The sequence below is a fragment of the Chrysochloris asiatica genome, unplaced genomic scaffold, assembly GCF_000296735.1.
Source record: "Chrysochloris asiatica unplaced genomic scaffold, ChrAsi1.0 scaffold00011, whole genome shotgun sequence".
Classification (NCBI taxonomy): Eukaryota; Metazoa; Chordata; class Mammalia; order Afrosoricida; family Chrysochloridae; genus Chrysochloris; species Chrysochloris asiatica.
The window spans coordinates 31110428-31135101 of NW_006408529.1; the positions used below are offsets into that span (position 1 = coordinate 31110428).

General features: G+C 36.6%; 1 protein-coding gene across 1 annotated transcript in view; it reads left to right on the forward strand.

Annotated features, from left to right (window-relative positions):
* The first annotated feature begins 798 nt into the window (after positions 1-798).
* Positions 799-24674, forward strand: part of DLC1 (deleted in liver cancer 1) — a 594809-nt gene continuing 570933 nt past the window's right edge. The window contains exon 1 of the mRNA XM_006834477.1: positions 799-1111. The gene's annotated coding sequence lies outside the window, so the exon portion shown is untranslated. The remainder of the gene's footprint in view (positions 1112-24674) is intronic.

Consider the following 24674-nt stretch of genomic DNA (forward strand, 5'->3'; position numbering starts at 1 on the left):
GATTCAGGGACGCTATCATGCTAGAGGGAAGTTCTTGCAAATATTTAATGTTAAGATTCTAATATGATCAAGATGGTGTCTGTCTTCTGCCTTTCCAGCTCTGGATTTGTGTAAGTTTGGAGGATTTTTGACTAGAGGGAAAACTTTCGCAACCATAACATAACAGCGACGTTGATTCTGTGAAGGTTACTTGGGATTGAAGAGAGCTTGAAGAGAACGTTGTACTTATTAGATTCTTGGAATTTTACTTACAGGTTATTTCAGGTGCAGTATGCAGAGTTGCAGCATTTAAAATTTTTGATGTTGCTATTAAGTGGTAAGAGTATATTCCAACTCTGTATAGAGTTTTCGAGGAGTGGCTGATGGGTTTGAACCGCCGATCTTGTGATTAACAGACTAGTACTTATCCTACACTGCCACACCAGTAGGAAAAGGTTGTAAATTTTAGGAAAATTACGGCATGAAAACTGTAAATTCAGCCAGCTCTCTTAAAAGATCATTTGAAATGCGAACTATCAAAGGTATTTTGACTAAGCTGTGTATATACATTGAATACAGTGGAAAGGTTGTAGATGGTGGAGAGAGCTATGTTTTCTTTCTTCCTTTTTTCCTCTCTTTCATCAGCAGTGTGGGCTAGAAAAAGCTCTAGGACTTTATGACTCTCCAGCTAATCACCTCAAGAGCTTTGACAAACTCACTTCAGTTCTGTGTAAAATCAGAACTCCTAAAAACGCCCAGCCTGGCTCAGCTCTCTCCCCGCTCCCCTCCCCAGCTGCAGTCTTTCTCACATGCACACTACTCAGAGGCAGGAAATACTTTCCAGGCAATGTGGGCCTGGTTGTGGAGGCCCCTTTCGCAAAACATCAGTCTGAATTTAGTAGACAGAAGTCACCAGGAACGCCTTGACTGAATCCTGCTTTAGCTAAGGCTCCCTCCAGCTGCGGAGGGTGTTTTTGTTAGAATCATACACTGCGTAAAAGTGCTTAGAATAGAGCCATGATCTCAACCACGAAATGTGAATTTATATTCTGGAGAAACTAACGGGATGGACTTTCTTAGCCCGAGTTTTGAACAGTGTCTTCCCTTGGCGCCTCAGCTTCTCGTTGTCTAGGTAAGAAGATATGGACTCTATCTTTATCCTTTGAGGTAATCGATGAAGAGACTGAAGGATTGAGATAATAAATGTTAGCATCTTGCACCCAAGGGGTGACTCGGTTAAGTTTTTGGGTTAACTCAGAAGAGGAAAATGTTTAGTAAGTAGAAAGCAGTGAGTCAAATACTTTTAGCTAAATGTCAACTTCCAAATAGCCTCCGTGTAGCTTTTACTCTGTTCTTCTGTAAAAGTTTGTTTTGATCCCTTTTTATTCTTATTTTCAAAGTGAACTAGAAGAGCAATTTTCCTAATACATGAGATAAAATGCAACAAATACACATTCTCACACTTAGGGTGAGGTGTGAATGAATTCTTATTCTTTTTTTTTTTTTTTTTTTTTAACCTTCTTTCGCCTAAGGGGACTTCCTTAATAATGAATAGCCTAATAAAGATATATTTTGCACTTCATTTAAAATTATGATTATTGGGATTCCTCAATATTTCTCTAAATCAATTGTGATTATATATAGGCTTTTTATGTACAGACTTAAAAGTTCATTTATTTAAAAAAAAAAGTAACATACACATGAAATTTCAGAACTTATTTCTGTCCTAACTAGTATTTAACCTGAATTTCAGAAATTTTACTATCACAATTACGATTTAATTTATAGAAAAATTTCTGGATTCCCTGCACTGCTCCTATTTTATGTGGATATTTTTGAAAGATTGAAGCAAATCTTAATGACAGTACCATTCATGTGTTGCTCTCTAAAGGCAGCCAGAAATCATTACAATCATTTGAAAGACGGATTATGTGTCCATGCTTCATGTAATCATAAAATGACATATCTAATGGACTATAGTGCCACTAACACATCTTAAATGGTTAAATATGCAATATAGGAGGAAAGAAATTTAGTAATTATTGAAACAGCATGAACTTATAATGCATAGCATACTAGTGTGCTATATTTTTATATACCTCAAATATTTAGAACAAACCATCATTTTATAGAAATAGTATGAAATGGTATGAGAAGGAACAAGCATTCATGTATATTTCCAAACCAATTAGATTAACACGTATATTACCTACACTAAATGAAAGATAAAGAGCTATTTTGACAGTTGAATAATAAAAAATCAAGTATTTTAATGATGAGCTTTTACATAGTACAGGGTGGTCATTTGCTGTGTTAGTTAATTAATCTGCTCTTAAATTCAATGCTGCAAAGGCTTATTAGTAAATTCAAACTATCAATTAGCAATTTGACATGTAAAACCTTTTAATACACAAGTTAAAGTATCAGTTGATTTATAAATATGATAAAATTAATATATTGACTTATTTGAAGTTTAGCTTCATAAAATCTCTGAAGAGAATTTCAGGGAAGGAAAGAGCATAAGAGATCATCTTTTCTAATTTTGCCTGAGGTTTCCAACAATGAGAAATGACATTCTTCAGTGATCTGTCCAAGATCACACAACTAGCTAGTGGAAGAGATGATGGGGGAACCACAGTCCCCTGATTCAGAATTCAGACATCTTTACATCACATCATGTTGCTCTGAAATAATAATTATGCAAAATGAATTATGAACATGTCCAGGAGAATGCTACATTACAGCCAGAATGTAGCTTTTATTTTTTTCTCCCTTTTTTTTTAAAAAAAGGGTTTAAAGCCACCACTAGTGTTACTTACATGGGGGGAGAGGGGGAATTAAGGTTTAAAAATAAAAGTCCACTTATTAATAACATAATTTCCCCAAATATACAAGTTTTAGTAAAAATATTTAGCATAACTCCAACACTTAAAATAAGTAACTTGTTTTGTGATTCTCTGTCACATTTCATATTTATGCCAAGAAAATAATCCATATGCTAATGATTATATTAATTTTAAACTGCTGTTTCTTAGAAACACAGGGCTAGAAAAGAGCTTGACAAATTCATGTTCTTATAGTCAAATGGTATCATAATAAAGTGATCCCACACAGATTTTCAGAAGAGATTTTACTACACCCCTCCCATTGGAAAGAATTTAAGAATCTCATTTATCCAGATATTCTTTGTTTTTCTAACCTAAGTCTTCATGTTGTTGTTATTAAATGCTGTTGAGTTAGTTGCGACAGATAGCGACCTTGTATAGGGTTTCTGAGAAGCAGCTGGTGGGTTTGAACTGCTGACCTTGTGGTTCGCAATCCAGTGCTTATCCTACAGAGCCACACCAGGAGTGCTAAACTTCATAGCTGTAGCTTATTTCCAGTTAGTTAAGGTTTTTTTCTCAATTGGCAAAACTAAAAAAAAATACACATACAAAAAACCCTAAGGTGGGCACATGGAAACATAAAGTGTACATTTCTAGACCAAATAAACTCAATTATCTTTCACCATCCCTTCTTCAGCTTATTTTTAATCCTGTAATTGTTTTGTATCTCTACTCTGAACCTTCTACAAGGTCCTCTAGTTGTATAATACAGAATATGTCACAGTATTTAAACAAATGCCTTACCAGTGCAGTGTAAAATGGGAGAGTTAGCTGTATTATCTAAATCATATTTCACATATGACGATATAGGCTGCTATGCAAGCTGAAACTCTACACTTTCCAAAGCAATAGTCTTTCTCATAAAACTAAAGTATGCCATTTGTAATGCATGTTATTTCTTTAGGGGAAATGTGTGTCATGATGCCTTTCCCCCACTCCCATTTTCATAAGCCAGACTGAGTTTCCGGATGTTATTCCCACATAAAAGTACACTATGAGACACTTCCATGGTCACCATTACTGGAATGAGGAATTAATGAAGTAAAGCAGTCGCTTCTGTTTACTGCATGATTACTAGAGAACTTTGTAAAGACAGCACATTTCATTTTTTCTTACGGACATTAGAACAAAATGGAGAATTGTTCTGGCCCTATCCAAACTTTCTTAAACCATCTACCTCACTGCAACTGCTGCTGTGATTAAGTGCCACAGAGCCGCTTCCGACTCATAGTGAGTGACCCTGCATAGGGTTTCTTCGTGGGTGCAGAAAGCTTCATCTTTTTCCCGCATAAGCGGCTGGCAGGCTTGAACCACGGACCTGTGGTTCACAGTCCAAGGCTTATCGTATGGAGCCACAAGCTCCTGAAACTACTGTGAGATGTAGTTTAATCTTACTTATAGAGTATTAGTTTTTATAGGCTTAGAATAAATCTAAATTGGGTCCTCTAAAATTTGCTTTTTATATTTCTTCTTAGAGAATGAACAAATCACTGTCAGTACTCTCCTTATAAAGGAGCTCTGGTAGTGTAGTGGTTACGGATCAGGCTGCGAACCTCAAGGTCAGCAGTTCGAAACTGCCAGCTGTTCCGTGGGAGAAAGATGAGGCTTTCTGCTCCCGTAAAGATTTACAGCCTCGGAAACCCTGTACAGGGTCGCTATGAGTCGGAACAGACTCCGTGGCACAAAACAACAATAACTCTCCTATAATGAGAATCTCTTTGTAGAAATTAATACAGTGAAACAAATTTCCAAGATTTGTTATCAAAATAGAGACATTCCCAAAATTGCACATCAAAATTCAAAGGATGAGGGATCAGTGAAAGCCTCTACGTTTGGAAGTGGCATGAATATTGGGTCTGCTTCACCAAATAAATGATAAGTTGTTTATGTGTACAACAGAAGCCAAAGAGGTTCCGAGAAGCCAGATTCCAGGTTGACTTTGGTGTGGATATAGAAATGCAGTATGGACTTCTATGGGAGAGGGCCATTGTGTTTCTCTTTTGTCATTAAACTATTGGTCAGTTTCCGGAGTTTTGAGAAATAGATGGGCTTAGTTTTTAAAGATACTAAACAGAATAAAGGTGAAGCGGGGACTTTGAAACTTAGTTTAAAAGGGTGTTGATAATTTTAGATTTAGTGAGTTCACAGAATGAACTCAAAAAGGTTAAATAGGGATTCCCATACAAGTTAAAAGGCAATGTTAACAGTAGCATGCTCTTGAAGCTTGCTAATTGAAATAGATGCGTTGAAAAGCTGGTTATATGTGAGAAAACAGAATGCAATTAAGCATTTCTTTTAATTCTTGGCAGTTAGCAAAGTACCTAGCATGTCAGGTATTGCCAATACTTATTTATCAATGAATGTTTGTGGAAAGAGTAAGAATGAAAGGAAAGTAAAAGCAGAGTTGAAACGCATCAATATATGGAAATTGTGGAACTTAAAAAAAATTTTTCCCAGACATCCTTTCATAATACAATATTAATTTTTAAAGGGGAATGAATACAAGAGGGTCAAGAATCATCAGAACCCAAGACCAATGGTTACCAACACTCTTCATAAAATGACATCACAAGATCATTAAGAATCAGAGGAAAGCACAACCATCCATAAATGGATTGAAATTAAAAATTATTTGAGGACATAGCCTCAAATTTCCCCCAATATAAATGGAATGGCATACGGGCAAGATCACAAGCAGGATCAGAAAACTGGCTTTGATTTGCCATTTTGCCAGTTGATGCTCTATAATTGGAGGCATGTCACAAGCCTGCATTGAGATTCTCGTGATTATTTATTGGCAAAGTGGATAAGATAATGAAAATATTAATATCGCCAGATCATTTTGAGCATCAAATGAGATTTTATATGCACAAATACTTTTGTATACGGCATTACAAGCAAATCTTTGTTTAAAACAACATGTCGTTAATAAAACATAAAGAGTCATTGTGTTCCACCTTTTGGGCAAATCATTCATCTATATTAAAATGACAGGATCTTAAAAGGAATACTTCTAGTTCAGACTCAGCTGTGAATTCTTAGCTAAGGAGATCAACCCAAAGCTAAAGGAGAAATCATTATCATCATCATCATCATCTGGATGTTGGTTGGCCTCTGTTGAATGTGTATAATGTTCATGGCCTAAGTACTCAACATATATTATTATTGTATCTTTCCTCTCCATAACATTTGCATTATTTCTGTCTTAGAGATGAGATAACTGAGGCATATAGAATTTAGGTAATACTTCAAACCACTATAAAAAAATGGTTCTTGAGCAGACATCTTGTCATTCAAATCATGGAGACAATAATTCCTGCCCACCCATAGGTGTTTGATCTGAGTTCTGTTCTTCCCTCTAAAACTGAAGCAATGATAGCATCTATGTCATAGAGTATTTATGTGTTATTACTGATGGAGATGGTATATATTTAAAACACCCAAAATCTTGGCCCACAAAAATACTTTAAAAATTGAAGTTTTTATACTTTTATTATCATTGTGTTTACCATTATGTAGGTAAACTGAAGAACAAATATAAGCTCAAGTGTGCATAGGTAGATAACAAAACAAGATGAGAATTTTATATCTTATCTTCAGGAGAGAGTTATAGATATAAATATCAGAAGACTAGAACTGTTGTCAGTGGAATTGATTCTTAGTTGGATAGCCACATAAATTACCAATGACTTGAATTTCTTGATTTCAATGAAATCTATACTTAAGGAATGATGGAAAGTTGTTTGCTGTCTTTATCTTGCTCTGAACAACTTTTTTGCTGTAGCCATGCATCTCTCTATCTTTCTTTCTTTTTTGTTTGTTTGTTTTTTTTTACTTAAAGAATAGAAAAAAAATTTTTTTCTACTACTTCAGTAGGCTAGAAGTTTAATTCCAGCATATAGGCTCTAGTGTAAAGTTCTTTGTCTCTGTTTCTAGTAGTGACTGGTGTGGTTGTATGCTATGGTGTGAACTTTGACTCTTAGTGACCCTGTATAGTGTTTCTGAAGCTGCAAATCTTTACAGGAGCAGAAAGCCTCAGATTTCTTCCTTGGAGCGGCTGGTGGGTTAAAACTACTGACCTTAGGGTTATAGACTCATCTGTCTCAATTCTAATCTGAGATATCGCTTTCCCTGTGTGTGTATCTCTTTGTCTATTCTGATCTTTTTATAAAATACCTCTCAGAAGACATTAGGCTAGGACGTATCCTATTCTGGTATGATCTTATTAGCATAGAAAACAACATTTGTACTCTTAAAAAGGGTCACAATCGCTGGTACAAGGCTTAGGACTTCAACATGATTATTTGAGAAACAAATACAATTCTTACCTGCCTCTTTTGTGTCATTCATGGTTTATGGCTTTGTCCTTTGAGAAAACTTGTTTTTAACTTTTTACTATGATTTGGCTGATGATATACAGAGCAGATCATGAGTTTTACATTTGACAATTCATACACATCTTGTTTCATTTCATTGACTGCAATCCCCGCAATGAAACACCACTTATCCCACTTCCTCACTGTGTTTCCTGTTTCCAGTCTTCATTTTTTCCTAATCCTTATGAACTTCGTCCTTGGGTAAATACTGCCCTTTTGATCTCAAATGGTTAATTAGTCTAAGGTCTGTTTACCTCACTAGTGTTATTGTGCCCCTGATAGATGTATCTATTGTTTGGCTGAAAATTGAGCCATGGAGGTGAGTTCAGTACCAAACCTGAAGGATGACTAAGAGCCATGGTGTCTGGTTCCATCTCTGACTAGTTGTTATTGTTGTTGTTGTTGTTGTTAAGTGCCGTTGAGTCAGTTCCAACTCATAACGACCCTATAGAGAGTTTCCAAGGAGTGGCTGGTGAGTTTGAACCAACGACCTTTTGGGTCAAAATAACCTTGCAGTCCAGTGCATTATCCTACAGCGCAACATCTCTGATAAATAAGTCAACCTTTTGATGATTTTGAATTTTGTTTTACATTTTTCTTCCACTCTATCCAGGGCATTATAATGATATCCCTTTTAGAGTAGTTAGTAATGGTAGCTGGTACCATCTAGTTCTTCTGATCTCAGAGCCGAGGAGGCTGATGTTCATGCTGTTACCATGTGTCTTCAATTTTTATCACTCTTCTTTCCTCAGGATAGGGAGAGACCAATAATTGCACTTTATATGGCTGCTCATAAGTTTTTAAGATCCTTGTCACCATTCACCAAAGTAGGATGTAGAACATTGTCTTTCTGGACTATGCTATGCCAATTTACCGTGGTGTCTCCCAAGACTATGATCTTGAGTCCCTAAGCCCAGCGACTCATTCCCTCAAAGTGTTTGGTTATGTTTAGTAGTCTTCATAACTTTGTTCTCTAGACGCTCTACTACATTCATGTATATATTTGCAGCGAAGGTAAATAAATACTCATGTGTGCATATCCTCTGTCAAACCTAAGTTTATTTAAGGCTATACTCCCATACTCCTTCCCACACCCATTCAGTGTGAGTGCCTATCCATGCATGTACCCACAGAACACTTCTGTTGCAGGCTTGTGTATATAACATTATTTACCTCTATTCCCTTTGACTCTTGCATGCCTCCCTGTGTCTTCACCAATCTTCATCTTTATTCTACTAACTTCCTTCTTATTGTATATTGCCTTCCCCTTCACCCAAGTTAACATCACATGTCTACCCTCTAACCAGTGCTTACTACCCCCTTCCTTTCCCCTCCTGGTAACCATCAAAGAATGCTTCTTTTAATATTAAAATCTTTTTTTGACTTTTTGAAGTAGTGTTTCCATAGGATAGTTGTCCTTTTGTAATGCATTAATTTCACTCAGTATAATATTTACCAGCTTCTATGAGATATTGCTATTCTTTAACAATGGGTAGTGCATTGTATGCTTGTATCGTTTGTTTCTGCATTCTTCCATTGATGGACATTTAGGCTGTTTCCATCTTTATGCCTTTGTGAATAATGCTGCTATGGACATGGGTGGGCATATATCTATTTATGTCTTGTTTAGCCATATCCCTTATTTACATTTAGCATTACTGTACTTACTGTTAGAGTGTTCTTGGAAATGATAGCAAAACTAAAAATAGAAAGTACCCACTTAAAACAAAGCCATATCTCACCATGTTGATGATAAAACATTATAATCTATGTTACTTTATTGAATAGAAATACTTTCATTTTAATAACCCAAAACCACATTTCAATCATAAAGTTTTGCCATCTAAGTAAAGGGCAGCCAAGCTTCTAACATCAAATTTAACTCTAAATGATTTCCTGTTGCATGAGAAACTGCCAACTGAAATAAGTCCAGAGGAAAGGCAATTCTTTGCTTAAAGGGGACTGAGTATAAAAGATACACCAAAGCAAAATATGCAATGATTAATTTTCATTGTTATAGTTAACAAACATGTCAGCTTGGCTCGGTCATGACTCATAGAAGTATGTAAATATCATCCATTTTGTAACTGATGTAAGGTGAATTTCCTGGGGGAAATATATATAGATGGTCTACCAAACTCCCTTGCTCTTGATCCTGCATAGTGTCTTGTAGAATTTGGTTCATCAGCCCCTGCAAGCATCTGAGACAGGAGAAGCCTCCCTCCTGATGACTGACCCATGGTTTTGGGACTTGACAATTGTGTGAGCTTTTTGAGAGAACACAGCCTAAAATATTCATTAATCCATTTTCTTAAATACCCAAAGTACTTTGCATAAAGTAGAATGAGTTTGGTGGCAGTGTACTTTTTAAAAAATGAATCATGGAAGCCCAAAGAAAATGCAGATACTTAGAAATTGCAGCATCTATGATGCAATATTACCTCCTGTGACTGTGCTAACTATCAGATCTCTTGGAAACTAGATATTCCCAGGAGGTCTTAGTGATAGCAAGCAAAAATCACAAAATGTTCCAATATTTCTTCAAATTGCATGTGGGTTGCTTAAGAAAATCTGAAAACCTGGCTGACCTAAGTTATAAAGTGGGTGGTAAGTTAAACACTGCCAGTGTCTGGGCTCCTCCCTGCAAGAAAATTAGATACTACTGGCAACTACATTAAATAGCAGGAACCTGGAGGTAAAAATAGGCCACCACTGAAATAATAACTTGCAATTTAGTGAGACGTTGGTTTTGTTTTGTTTTCTGATAAGTCGACTTCCAGTGAATTGAAAGAGTTAATTTTCAAATCTGCCTGATTCTTGCAACTCTGAGAGCTAAGAATGAGAAAGAATGTCCCCAAGCTTTGAGGAATATGTAAAAATAGGTTAACATTAAAAAGCATTTTGTAATAGAGCACATACTTCATTTTTATTCTAAAGACCAAAAAATGATGAAAGCTTGGATGTGTCTCTCGGAAAAAGTGATGTACTACTAACTACACGGCCTTGATTCATTATAGATGCTTTTTTCCTATAATTTGCTAAATTTTTTGATGGTTTCCAGACAACCTAAAGACACAAGTTTTATGCGCCATTAAGACATTTACTAATAAAGAATTCTAACAGGAGTTGTTCTTTTCCTGCTAATAGTTAATGTGGCATAAAGAATAAATTCCAACATTTGGCAAAATATATAAAACAGATGGATAATGATCTGTGAGGAATGAAGATATGGGTAACTATTAAAGAATGGGAATTTGAATAGGATCTTATAAAGTCTTCTGTGACATTGTTGAAGATTTCTGTTGTTGTTATGTGCCATTGAGTTGATTCTGACTCATAGCGACCATGTGATAGAGTCTAACTACCCTCTAGGATTTCCTAGGAGTCCTGGTGTAGTGCTGCAGGATAAAGCACTGGACTGCAAGGTTGGTTTCAACAGCAAGGTCAGCAGATCAAACTCACTAGCTACTCCTCGAAAACCCTATATAGCCTCACTATGAGTGGGAACTGGCTCAACAGCACTTAACAACAACAGGGTTTCCTAGGCTGCAATCATTAGACAACAGATTGCCATGAATTTTCTCTCACAGAGTAGTTAAGCATTGCATCCCTGGGTTCTAAACTGATTGCCATTGAGTTGATTCCAACTCATAGAAACCTTAGTGAACAAAATAGAACTGCTTGATAAGGTGTTTAGGCTATAAGTCTTTACAGAAGCAGCCTGCCTCAACTTTGTGGCTGGTGGGCTCTAACCGCAGCCACCAAGCTCTTTAACCATGTGCCACCAGGGTTCCTTGAGTTAGAGAGCATGAATACTTTAAAAAGCAGTAATTATCTTTTATTAAAAGATGGCTATCCTGGTGTGGCACTGTGGGTTAATGCGCTGGACTGCAAAGTGGTTTTGAACCACAAGGTCAGTGGTTCAAGCTCACCAGCTGCTCCTCTGAAACCCCATACATGATTGCTATGGGTTGGAACTGACTCAATGGCACTTACCAACAACAACAACAATATTTATAAGGAGCTCAGGCTGTGTAGTTATGAGTCAGGCTGGTAATGTTACGGTCAGGAGTTCGAAACTACCAGTGGCTCCACTGGATAAAGATGAGTCTTTCTGCTCCCTTAAATATTTATAGCCTTGGAAACCCTATACAGAGTTGCTGTGAGTCAGAATGGACTCCATGGTATATAACCACCATCACCCCCACTGCCGCCATCTTATCTATGGACTCCTGGTGTGGCTCTGTAGGATCAGCTCTGAATTTCAAACCACAATTCAGCCTTTCAAACCCACCAGCTGCTCCATGGAAACCCTGTACAGGATCGCTATGAGTCAGAACTGATTCAATGGCACTTACCAACAACCACATCTTGTCTAGACTTGCAAAAATACTTTTTTAAAATGTGCTGATGTGTTCTCTTTTGCTTTTTGTTCATGTATTTATAAAAAGGAATTCTGAAATGACATTATACCCTGGACTTTCTTACTGCTTCTAAGCATTTTATATCTTGCATAACTTCAGTTTGATAATGAAAAGCATTGCTCTTTATTTTAATGTTGTGTCAGGGGGTAGTAGAAACCTGCCTAAGTGTGCACAATTAGTTCACTGGTAATTTGTCTTTTGGCATATCATCAAGAATATAAATTTCATCGTGTTCTCCACAAATGCTCCTTGTAGTGAAGATTTACACTGTCATTAGCAGGGTACAGAGCTCAAGTCGTTTGAAGCATCAAGAAATGTATTTGAAGAATTGGATTAAGCAGTGGTAATATCTTGTTTCTGAATTGTAGATGGTCTGTTGTAATTCAACTCTAAGTGTTTTGAGAACACTTACTATGTGCAAATGTGACCTAAGAGTGGCTAGGGTATATTAAGATTTCAGATCTCCAGTTTGTTCAAATTTCCATCTGCTCCATCACACCAAAAGTCTCTTACTGACCTAGAGATGACCATTTCTTGGTTTAGATGCCTTCTACATCCTTTCAGTAGTTCGTTTTAGAGAGTGTAACCTGATTTTAATTTAAAAGAGACTATTTTTCTTATACTTTCTCTGTCTTATCAAAAATATTTAGTACATCTTATATTTGTTGTTGTTAGGTGCCATCGAGTTGGTTCCAACTTATAGTAACCCTGTGTAGGGTTTCTGAGGAGCAGCTGGTGGTTTTGAGCCAATGGCTTTGTGGTTCAAAGTGCAGTGCTTAGCACCATACTAAAAGTCCACATGTTATGTGGCAGATATTATATACAAGTATTGTTGTTGTTATTATGTGCCGTGGAGTCGATTCGGACTTATAGCAACCCAGTACAGGGTTTCCGAGGCTGTAAATCTTTATGGGAGCAGAAAGCCTCATCTTTCTCCCGCGGAACAGCTGGTAGTTTCAAACTGCTGACCATGAGATTAGCAGCCTGATTCGTAATTACCTCGCTACCAGAGTCCTTATATACAAGTATATATGTTGTTAAGTGTCGTTGTGTCATTTCCAACTCATAGTGACCCTGTATAGGGTTTCCAAGGAGCGGCTGGTGGGTTTGAACTGCTGACTTTACTGATCAAACCAACTTTGATTTCGAGCACTTATTCTATGGTGCCACACCAGGACTCACATATAGATAGGTATATAGATGGATAGAAGGAGCTCTGGTAGCGTAGTGGTTACGAGTCGGGCTGCGAACCTTAAGGTCAGCGGTTCAAAACTACCAGCAGCTCCGCGGGAGACAGATGAGGCTTTCTACTCCTGTAAAGATTTACACCCTCAGAAACCCTGTACAGGGTCACTATGGGTCAGAACCAACTCAACGGCACTTAACAACAACATAGATGGATAGATAGGTATATTGATAAAATAAGGGATGGATTATTAGGAAGGACCATAAGGGGAACCAGAAGTAAGTATGACCATCACAGGAAAAATAAAGAGCAAATGGCGGTACCCAGACAAGGAATGGATAGAGTTATGCAAAGCAATGAAACTAAAATGTCTTAATTTTTCCTTCTGTTAAATATGCAGGATTTGGTGGGTGGTATATCAAAACAATTCCTGTTCTCTGTTCTGAAAGGATAAAACCAGATACTCACATTTGAGAGTATGAATCAAAATGATGCAATCTTTCAAAGTACTGTGAATTAGGTGTCCAGTAAAGCCGGGGGATGATACAATAGAGAATTTCTTTTAACATATCAATTTACTGAGAGAATGTTATGTAGATGTATTTTCTGGCACAAACTTAAATTTAGATAAATTTTTAAAAGGATACTGCAAAGAGGTTTACCAAGAATACCTTTCCTGAATTTTTGGGATTCCCAAGTGGATGGGTCGGAAAGGAGATAAACACAGAAGTCATCCAAGAATATTATGGGAAAAAAGTGTGTGTATGCATATGTTTGGAGTCCTGATGTGGTGCTGCAGGATAATGCACTGGACCACAAGCTTAGTTTGAATCCCAAGGTTCTGACCCATAGTGAACCTGTATAGGGTTTCTGAGGAGAGACTGGTGAGCTTGAGCTACCAACCTTGCAGTTCAAACTGACTTTGCATTAACCCACAGCACCACACCAGGACTCTCTCTTTCTCTCTCTGTCTATGTCTCCCTGACTCTCTCTCTTGCTATCTATCTATCTATCTATCTATCTATCTATCTATCTATCTGGTAGCGTAGTGGTTATGAATCGGGCTGCGAGCCTCAAGGTCAGCAGTTCGAAACTACCAGCTGTTCCACAGGAGAAAGATGAAGCTTTCTGCTCCCCATAAAGATTTACAGCCTCAGAAACCCTATATAGGGTCGCTATGAGTCGGAACCGACTCCACGGCACATAACAACAACAACATATATATATACTTCTTATGTGGTGTTGTAGGATCAGTACTGAACAGTGAACCATAAGGTCAACAGTTCAAACCCACCTCAGAAACCTTATACAGGGTTGCTATGAGTTGGAATCAACTTAATAGCACCTAACAACAATATATATTTATAAATAAATATATATATACATACACACACACACACACATATATATATATACCTGAATTCGAACCCTCATCTGTCAGTTTGTTGTACTATGGTAGATTGTATGTTGCTGTGATTCTAGAAGCTATGCTACAATATTTTAAATGCCAGAAGGGTCACCCTTGGTGGACAAGTTTTAGATGAGCATCCAGACAAAAACAGACAAGGAAGAAGGAAAGACAAACTAGTTCCAAATATTTCGTCACTGAAAACCTATGACTAGCAATAGAATACTGTCAAATAGCACCAGAATATTGAATACTGAAACATGATAAAGAGCACCAAAATATTGTCAGATATAATTCTGGAACATGAGACTCTCAGGTTGTAAGGCATTCAAAATATGATGAGAATACAGCTGCCTCCTCAGTGTAGGGTGGACCATGATAATGTGAATGAAGTAAAGCTTTTGGGAACTTCATTTGCTGATGGGGCACAACTAAAAGTGAGGGAAAATAGCACTAAACATTCATTAATAATCAGAACATGGAATGTACTAAGTGTGAATCTAGGAAAATTGGAAGCAGTCAAAAATGAAATGAAATGCATGAATATCAATATCCTAGGAATTAGACAGCTGAAATTGACTGGTATTGGCCATTTTGAGTATGGCAATCACATGGTTTAATATGCTTGGAATAACAAATTAAAGAGGAATGGTGTCACATTCACCATCAAAAAGAACTTCTCAAGATAGGGTACTATCCATACACCTACAAGGAAGACCAGTTAATACAAGTATTTTTCAAATGTATGCACTAACCATTAGAGCCAGTGATGATGAAATTGAAGAATTCTACCAACTTCTTCAATCTGAAATTGATCACACATGCAATCATGTATTGATATGCACTGGAGAATGGAATGCAAAGGTTGGAAATGAAGAGAAGGGATCTGTCTTTGGAAAATATGGCCTTGATGATAGAAACGATGCTGGAGATCACATGATAGAATTTTGCAAGACCAATTACTTCTTTGTTGCAAATACCATTTTTAAACAACATAAAAGATGACTATGCATATGGACCTCACCAGATGGAATAAACAGAAATGGAATTGATTACATCTATGGAAAAAGATGGTGGAAAACTCCACATCATCAGCCAAAACAAGACCAGGGGCAGACTGTAGAACAGATCATCAATTGCTTATATACAAGTTCAGGCTGAAGCTGAAGAAAATTAAAACAGGTCCATGAGAGCCAAAATATTACTTGAACATATCCCACCTAAATTTAGAGATCATCTCACAGAATTGATGCACTAGACACTAATAAATAAGCCCCCAAAAAGCTGTGGGATGACATCAAGAACATCATACAGAAAGAAAGTGAAATATCATTAAGAAAACAAGAAATCAGGAAAAGACAAAAATGGATTTCAGAGAAAACTCTGAAACTAGGAATTGATGGAATACAAATTGAAATATTTCAGCAAAGTGATGCAGGATTGGAGGCACTCATTCATCTATGCCAAGAAATTTGGAAGACAGCTACTTGGCAAACTGATTGGAAGAGATCCACATTTGTGCCCATTCCAAAGTGGGGTGTCCCAATGGAATACAGAAGTCATCACACAATATCATTAATAATCTGCATGAAAGTAAAATTTGCTAAAAGTGGCTGCAACAGTACACTGAAAGGTAATTGTCAGAGGTTCAAGCTGGATTCATATAGGAATGAGGAATGAGGGATATCATTGCTGACATCAGATGGATCTTGGCTAAAAGCACAGACTATCATAAAGATGTTTACCTGTGCTTTATTAACTATGCATGGAGTCCTGGTGTGGCACTGTGGGCTAATGTGCTGTACTTCAAGGTTGGTTTGAAATGCAAGGTTAGTGATTCAAACTCACCAGCCATTCCTCAGAAACCCTATACAGGGTTGCTATGAGTTGGAACCGACTTGAAAGCAACTTAGCAACAACAACAATTGACAATGCATAGGCTTTCGATTGTGTGGATCATAACAAGCTATGGACAACATTGCAGAAAATGAGTATTCTGGAACATATAATTGTGCTCAGGAGGAACGTGTTCATAGACCAAGATGCAGTTGTTCGAACAGAACAAAAGAATATTGAATAGTTTAAAATTAGGAAAGATGTGCATCAGGGTTTCTCTCACCATACTTATTCAATCTGTATGCTGAGCACATAATCAGAAAAACTGGATTTTATAAAGAATAACATGGCATGAGGATTGGAGGAAGACTCATTAACAATCTGCAATATACAGATGGCACAACCTAGTTTGCTGAAAGTGAAGAGGACTTAAAATACTTACTGATGAAGATCAAAGACGGCAGCATTTAGTATGAGTTGTGCCTCAATGTAAAGAAAACAAAATCTTCACCATTGAAGCAATAAATAATATCATGATAAATGGGGGAAAGTTTGCAATTGTCAAAGACTTAATTTTGCTCGGATCAACCATCAACACTCATGCAAATAGCAGTCCAAAAATCAAAGGCATATTGCATTAGGCAAATCTGCTGCACGAGACCTCTTTAAAGTGTTCAAGAGCAAAGATGTCAGTTTGAGGTCTAAGGTGCACTTTATCCAAGTCATGGTAATTTGAATTACCTCATATGCATGTGAAACCTGGACAGCGAATAAAGAAGACCATTGACAAATTGATGCATTTGAATTGTGGTGTTGGAGGAGAAGATTAAAAGTACCATAGGTACTGTCAAAGAAAAAACAAATCTGTGTTGTAAGTATAGCCAGAAGGCTCCTTAGAAATCAGGATGGCCAGAGTTCGTCTCTCATACTTTGGACATATTATAACAAGGGACCAGTTCCTGGAGAAGGATATCATGCTTAGTGAAGTGGAGGGTCAGTGAATAAAAGGAGAACCCCACCTGATCTAATCTATGATATTTTTGTAGCTTCATATGCATGTGAGAGTTAGACAGTGAGTAAAGTAGAGCTTAGAAGAATTGATGCATTTGAATTATTTTGTTGGAAAAGAACAATAAAAGTGTCATGGACTGCTATAAAAACAAACTAATCTGTGTTGAAAGGAGTACAGCCACAATGCTCCATAAAAATGAGGGTTGGAAATGTAAAGGTAGGCATTTTATAGCAAGGAGGAGAGTGATTGACTTTTCAGTCTAGGAGCTGAGGTCCCTAGGACCATCAAGGGAGAAGAGCAGAGAGCGGGACCCTACCCAGAAAAGAAGTGATGCCTGAAATGGAGCCAGAGATGATGACGTGGAGCGATGGAGCAGCTGGAGACGTTAGATCCAGAGAGGGAGAGCGACTGTGTGCTGAAGACCTGGGAGGTACAGGGGAAGGGTTACATGGAGGGGATTGTAACCATGGCAATGAGACAATATGTGAGATAGAATGAATGTAAAACTAATGTTCTCCCATGTAAACTATCACATAATTCAATAAAACATTTAAGAAAAGAAAAGAAAAAGCCACAATGTTATGACTTTGTTTCTCATACTTGCAACACATTACCATGAGGGACCAGACCCTGGAGAAGAACATCATGCTAGGTAAAGTGGAGGACCAGTGAAAACAAGGAAGACATCCAATGAGATGCATTGGCACAGTGGTAGAAACAATGAGCTCAAACTTAACAGAGATTATGAAGATCACAGAGGACTGGACAGTGTTTCATTCTGTTGTGCATAGGGTCACTATGAGTCAGAACCAACTCAATGATACCTAACAACAACAACAAAAACGGTGAGAGAATAAATTTCTGTTTGTTAAAATTATCTTCTTGTGGTATTTCTGCCGTAGTAGCACTAGGAGTCCTGGTGTGGCATTGCAGGAAAAGCCCTGGACTGCCAACCGCAGTTGGCAGTTCAAACCCATCATTCACTCCTCGAAACCCTATACAGACAGGGTGACTATAAATTGGAACCAACTCAACAGCACATAACAACAACAAAAGTATATATTTTAAGTTTATGAATGTTCTCGTTTGGTTTCTGTTTCTTTTTAAGTGATATCCTGCTCTTCTTTAATAAATATGGTATCTTCTTTTATCTCTTCACTTTTTTTCTTCTCATTCCATTCTTCTTGTTGTCCTCCTCCTTCTTCTCCCCCTCCCTTTTCCATTCCTTCCTTTTTCCCTTCCTCTCCTCCTCTTCTCCCCTCTTCCTGCTTCTCATTCTCCATTTTAATTTCTTGCAGTATCTCTCCTTGCAATATCCTGAATTTAATTTATTTTCCTCACTGCTCTAACTATAGCCTTCTATTTTTTAGTATTTACATAAATGTCTAATGTTATTATTATTTTTTTAATATTTAAGAATAAAGAATTAAAAATCTTCCTGGAAATTGTGTGTGAGGGTGTGAAGGTGTGTACATATAAGAGGTTTTTTTTTCAACCTTGCAGTTAGGTGGAAAACCTACTATATTATTTACTGATCTACACATGTTATTTTCTGTTGACTACTCTTCTTGGGTCAGTTATTTATCATGAGACTTCCTCATTCTCCTGTCTAGGGGTATAGGACTGAGTATGAAAGTTATAGACCCTAATCATGAGGCGAAGGGTTGAGCTAATCACCAATTATTTATATTTTTTACTTAATTTAACTCTATAAGCTCTGACATACTCTGAGTTTTGAAAGTTCCATAGTGTCTCTGTTTTGAGCAGGCTGGCAGTGTATAAATGTCTAGAGCTCTCCCAGAATTAAGAGGAGTAGGTGGGGAACAGAAGTTTTCCTTGACAGATTTTCAACTAATCATACTATGAATCCTGTCTTACAACACTGGTTTTTCCTATTCCCAAGTCTTTGTGAGATTCTTGGTTATAATGTAGCTGCTTATTGACTTACTCACTGCAGACAATTGTTTATTGTTGTTTTGGGGGAGGTTATCTGTCGTTTTATTACTGTGTTATAAGAGTTCTTTATATATCCAGATTATACATTTCTTATCAGATATATGATTTATAAATATTATCTTCCATTCTTTATGTTATCTTTTCACTTTCTTGATTATAAATTTTGAAACAAAGTGTTCCAATTTTCAAAAACTTTAATTTATTTTCTTTTGTTGTTCACGCTTTCGGTTCCTTGATGTTGTTTAGTGCCATCTAGTCGGTTCTGACTCACAGTGACTGGGTATAGGATTTCCTAGGAGCAGCTGGTGGGTTTGAACCACCAATCTTGTGGTTAGCAGTCCAGTGCTTATCCTACTGTCTTACCAAAGTATTTTTCCGAATCCACAGACGTAAATATTTGTCCCTGTTTTTCAAGAGATTCATTTTTTGTCCTTAATGCTGAATCTTTATTGTTTCCTTCCTTCTGTTTACATCAGGTTTAGTTTTGTTCTTCTTTTTTCAGGGTCTTAAGGTGGAAGGTTAGGTTACTGATTTGAGATCTTCTTAAGAAAAAAGAAAAGAAAGATTCACACTAAATTTTTTTCAACTCTGTCAGGTCAGTTGCCATTTATCTATTTCAATCTTCTAAAACGTGGTTGATCGATCTTCCTGATACTGTTTCTTTCTCTGTTGTCTTCTTTGTAGATTTATATTTTCCTTTTAATCTGTTTTCAAAAGGCTATAAGTCAGAATGGTAAAGGAATATATGTGTATGCGCATAAAATCTGTTGTTTCAACTAAGAAAGCTGAATCTACTGAGTAAAAAAAATATTAGATAAGGATAAGGCATGAATTGCATCTCAGGAACAAATTAATTTCAGATATAAACTACAGTGCGTAGAGTTTGACATAGAAGCTCTGATTTTAAAACTCAACAAAATCTTCAACTCATCATTTTATTTGTAGTTTCAAATTTATACAGACAAATACATAAATTAAGTTGACAGTTCTATAGGGGGTAAAAAGCACAATAGCTAACTTATTCTGCTATTAGAAAGCTATCTGTCCAATAAAATATCTTCTGAAGAGAAAGCACTTCAGTATTTCAGGTGGTAAGCTCTTGGTTATTTTAAACACACTGAGAATTTAAAGACTAATTGTTTAAATACATTAGCTACCGTCTTTCTCTGATGATTCTGTGGCCACATTTTCATTTCCTTTGCATGTACCTCTTCCTCCCAGCCCTTCAAAGTTGTATGTTTTTTTCAAGGTCCTGCAATTTGTCCTTTTCTCTCATGGGTGTTTATCATCTCTCTGGTAAATCTTATCTACCTAGATGGGTTAATTGACCACTAATACGCTCAAGAGCCAAATTTGACATCTCCACCAGAGTGTTCTGAACTCTTTAGTCAGTTGCCTTTTCACTTCTTAGTTTAGAGGCTGTAAAGGTACCTTGAACTTAACATGTCCTAAACAAATTTGTCACATCTCTTTCCACTTACATTCCTTATCAAATGTTTTCTGCCTGAAAATAGCCACACAGTTAATCAAGCCAGGGATCTAGAATTTATCTTTGACTCCTCCCTTTATCCAATTCCAACACTCAATTCATCATTAAATCATATTACTCCTATTACCTAATACTGCTGAAATGTGCACACATCTCTCTAGACCACTGTCATTTGTATAATTCCAACCATTAGAATCTCCTCCTGGATTATTGCAGCAGTTTACTTATTTCCCATCCTATGTTTGTTTGTTTGTTTTAATTAGAGCAAGCAGAAATATTTTTCTAATACAAAAAATTGATTATGGTACATTTCTAAAACTTTTAAAACTTTGCCATTTTTCTTATGAAAGATTCTAGGCCTGTGATGATGTAAAGGAGAAACAGAGAGAGAGAGATGGCTAATCTTCATGTTACAATGTCAGCTGTTTCACTCTAGTCATATTGAACTCTTTTAAGTTCCAGAAAAATCCTATATCCTTCTCATTTCAAGGCTTTGGAACATGCTGGGAATATTCCTTTCAGTTGATGAATTTCTGATTATCATTTAGGATAATGTGACTTTCCAGGGAAACCTTCCTTGACTCTCTTGAGTGTACCCTTACCTCCCTGGATAGGATCCGTGATAACAATGATCACATGTTGCTTCTGTACTTTTAAAATTCTCTGTCTTTCTCAAACAACTCTTATGATTTTAACTCAAAGGATTATTGTAGGGATCAAAATAGATAATGTATAAAGTGTGCCTAACAAAGGACCTAGCACGCTGTTGTTGGTAAGTGCAGTTGAGTCGGTTCTGACCCATAGTGACCCTGTATAAGGTTTCCAAGGAGCAGCTGGTAAGCTTGAACCACCGATCTTGCAGTTCAAACAGCTTTGCAGTCTGGTGCGTTAACTCACAGCACCAAACCAGGACTCCTAAAATGTACCCAATGCCCTTATTATGATGGTATTGTTGTTAAGTGCCATCAAGTCGGTTCCGACTCATAGTGACCCTGTATAGGGTTTCCAAGAAGCAGCTGGTGGGTTTGAACTACTGATCTTTTGGTTAGCAGTCCATTGCTTATTCTACAGCACCACATATGCTTTTTTAGAGATTTTTTTTTCTTGTAATCATAATTTACATCTATCCAAATCTCTGTTCCCATCCTTGACTCTGAATGATGAAGAGGAGAGAGATTTGTTAATATCATAAGTGTCATATGTCATACTGTAACAGAAGCCATGGATTTTTATGAAATATTACAGTTGTCATATAATTTTGTTTTTTATAAAAATGTTATTTATTAAGTGTACAACCATATATGATTTTACATCGTACTAGTATATGATCTTCCACAAAAATATTCAAAAACAAGGAAAAATTAAGTTGTAAAATGAACAGAGATAGACTAGTCCAGTGATCAGTGCTTCTCAAAGCTAGGGTCTGCAGTGACACAAGGAGCTTGTGCCAGAATCAGAATGTAGATCAACATGTTCTTCCATTAATGAGAAATTCTTGCAAAACAAACAAACAAAAAACACCTGAACTAAACAATTGTGTTTACTTAAATTGGATCATACTTTATAAGTGGATTTAACATATTTCGAATTGTGTGGAGAAATAGGCTTACAGAATAGAGCTTGACCATGAAGATGTTTCTATGAGCATTGGACTGCTTATCTCAAGGTCAGCAGTTCAAACCCACCAGTCACTCCTTAAAATGCTATAGAAGCTCACTAGGAGTCAGAACCGACTCAACAGTACTTAACAACAACAAGATAAAATGAACAAAGACGTAGTATTTTATAGAAAGTGTGTTATAAGACTTATTTAATTTCTTATAAAGATTTTTCTTCATTCTGAAATAATAATCTTTCCTATTTTTATATCATGTTTTTTATTTTATGAAAACATGATATAAAAATTATTGTACTGAGCAATTATATTGTTTATTACTGACCAATTACAGTATTTAGTACTGAACACTTTTTGTAGTGTTGTTGTTGTTAAGTGCCATGAAGTCAGTTTCAACTCATAGTAACCCTGTATAGGGTTTCCATGGACTGACTGGTGAGTTTGAACTACCAACCTTATGGTTCAAATCAACCTTGCAGTCCAGTGCTTTATCCCATCGTGCTACATTAGGAAATATTAAAAATTTGACTCCTATATTGATGATCAGTTGTTGTTTGAAATTTACTTACCTTTGAATTCTAACAAAGTCCATTGTCTTTGAGTCAATTCCATCTTATAATGATAATATAGAAAAGTAAAACTAGTGCATAGTGTTTCCAAGAGTGCAGTCTTTTTGGAATTAGACTTTTTCCTGTAAAGTAGTTGGTGGATTTGAACTGTCAGTTTTTCAGCTAACAGCTGAGTATTTTATTTTTAAAATAAGACAGAAAAGTTAAAAGACATTCAATCTCACTACTACCTTTAGTTATGGGAAAAAAAGGTAATATGGCTATAATGACTATATCAAAGAGAATTAGTTAGCATTCAATCATTTCAAGAGGTAGCATATGATAAAAAAAAAAAAAAAAAACTGATGGCATTGAAGAAAAAAGACCAAGAAGCTTCACTGAAAGCATTGGTGAACTGACAGAATACTAACTTAGATATTTCAACAAATGGGTGCAATTCTGGAAGCACTCACTCATTTATGCCAAGAAATTTAAAAGACAACTACATGTTCAACTATTTGAAAGAAATTCATCTCCATGCCCATTCCAAAGAAAGGTAATTCATAGAACTTATTGAACAATATCATTAATACCACATGCAAGTAAACCTTTGTTAAAGATTATTCAAAAATGGTTGCAGCAATACATCAACAGGAAACTGCCAGACCTTCAAGCTGGATTCAGAAGAGGACAGGAAATCAGAGCCATTGCTAATGTCAGAACTTGGCCAAAAGGAAAGAATACCAGAAAGAAGTTTGCCTGTATTTTATTGACTGTGCAAAGGCATTTGATTATGTGGATCATAAAAATTTATTGACAAAATTATGAAGCATGGGAATTTCAGAACTCTTAATTATGCTCATGAGGAACCTGTATGCAGACCAAGAGGTTATAAATTGAACAGAACAAGGCAATGCTGAATGTAGTGCATTGTAAATCAGGAAAGGTGCGTGTCAGTATTGTATCTTTTCATTCATACTTGTTTAAACTGTACGCTGAGTAAATAATCTGAAAAACTAGACTATATGAAAAAGAAAGTGCATTAGGATTTGAGAAAGCCTCCGTAACAGCCGATGATATGCAGATGACACATCCTACTTGCTGAAAGGACAGAGAACTTGAAGCACTTACTAATGAAGTTCAAAGATTGTAGCCTTCAATATTGACCAGATCTCAGCATAAAGGAAAGGAAAATCCTTACTAATGGACCAATAGAGAACATAACGATAAATGAAAAAAACAGTGAAGTTGTCAAGGATTTCATTTTATTTGGAAGTACAGTCTGTACCCACTCATGGAAGCAGTAGTCAAGAAATCAAACAACTGGGTAAATCAGCTGCAAAAGACCTCTTTAAAGATCTCACTTGAGACCTAGATGCATCTGACAGAAGCCCCAGCATTTTCAATCACTTCATTTGTATCTGAAAGCTGGAAAATGAATAAGGATGATCTAAGGATGATGCTTTTGAATGATGGACTGCCAGAACAATTAATTTGCCTTAGAAAAAGTGCATCCAGAATACTCCTTAGAAACAAAGATAGTAATGCTTGCTCTCATGTACTTTGTGCATGTTATCAGGAAGTACTAGTCCCTGGAGAAGGACATCATGCTTAGTAAAACAGAACATCAGCAAAAAGGAGGAAGATCTTCAACCAGATGGATTGACACCATGGCTGCCACACTGGGTTCAAATATAGTAATGATTGTGAGGAAGGCACAGGCCTGATGGGTATTTAGTGCATGCGTTTATAATATAGTCTTGGTGTGCTGCTAAGCACTCGACCACAAGGTTGGTGTGAAATGCAAGATTGGTGGTTCAAACTCACTGGTCGCTTCTTGCTCCTTGCTATACATCAGAACTGACTTGATGGCAGTCAGAAACTATATATATATATAGTTGTTTTTGTTGTTGAGTCAATTCTGACCCATAGTGACCCTATATATGGTTTCCAAGGAGCA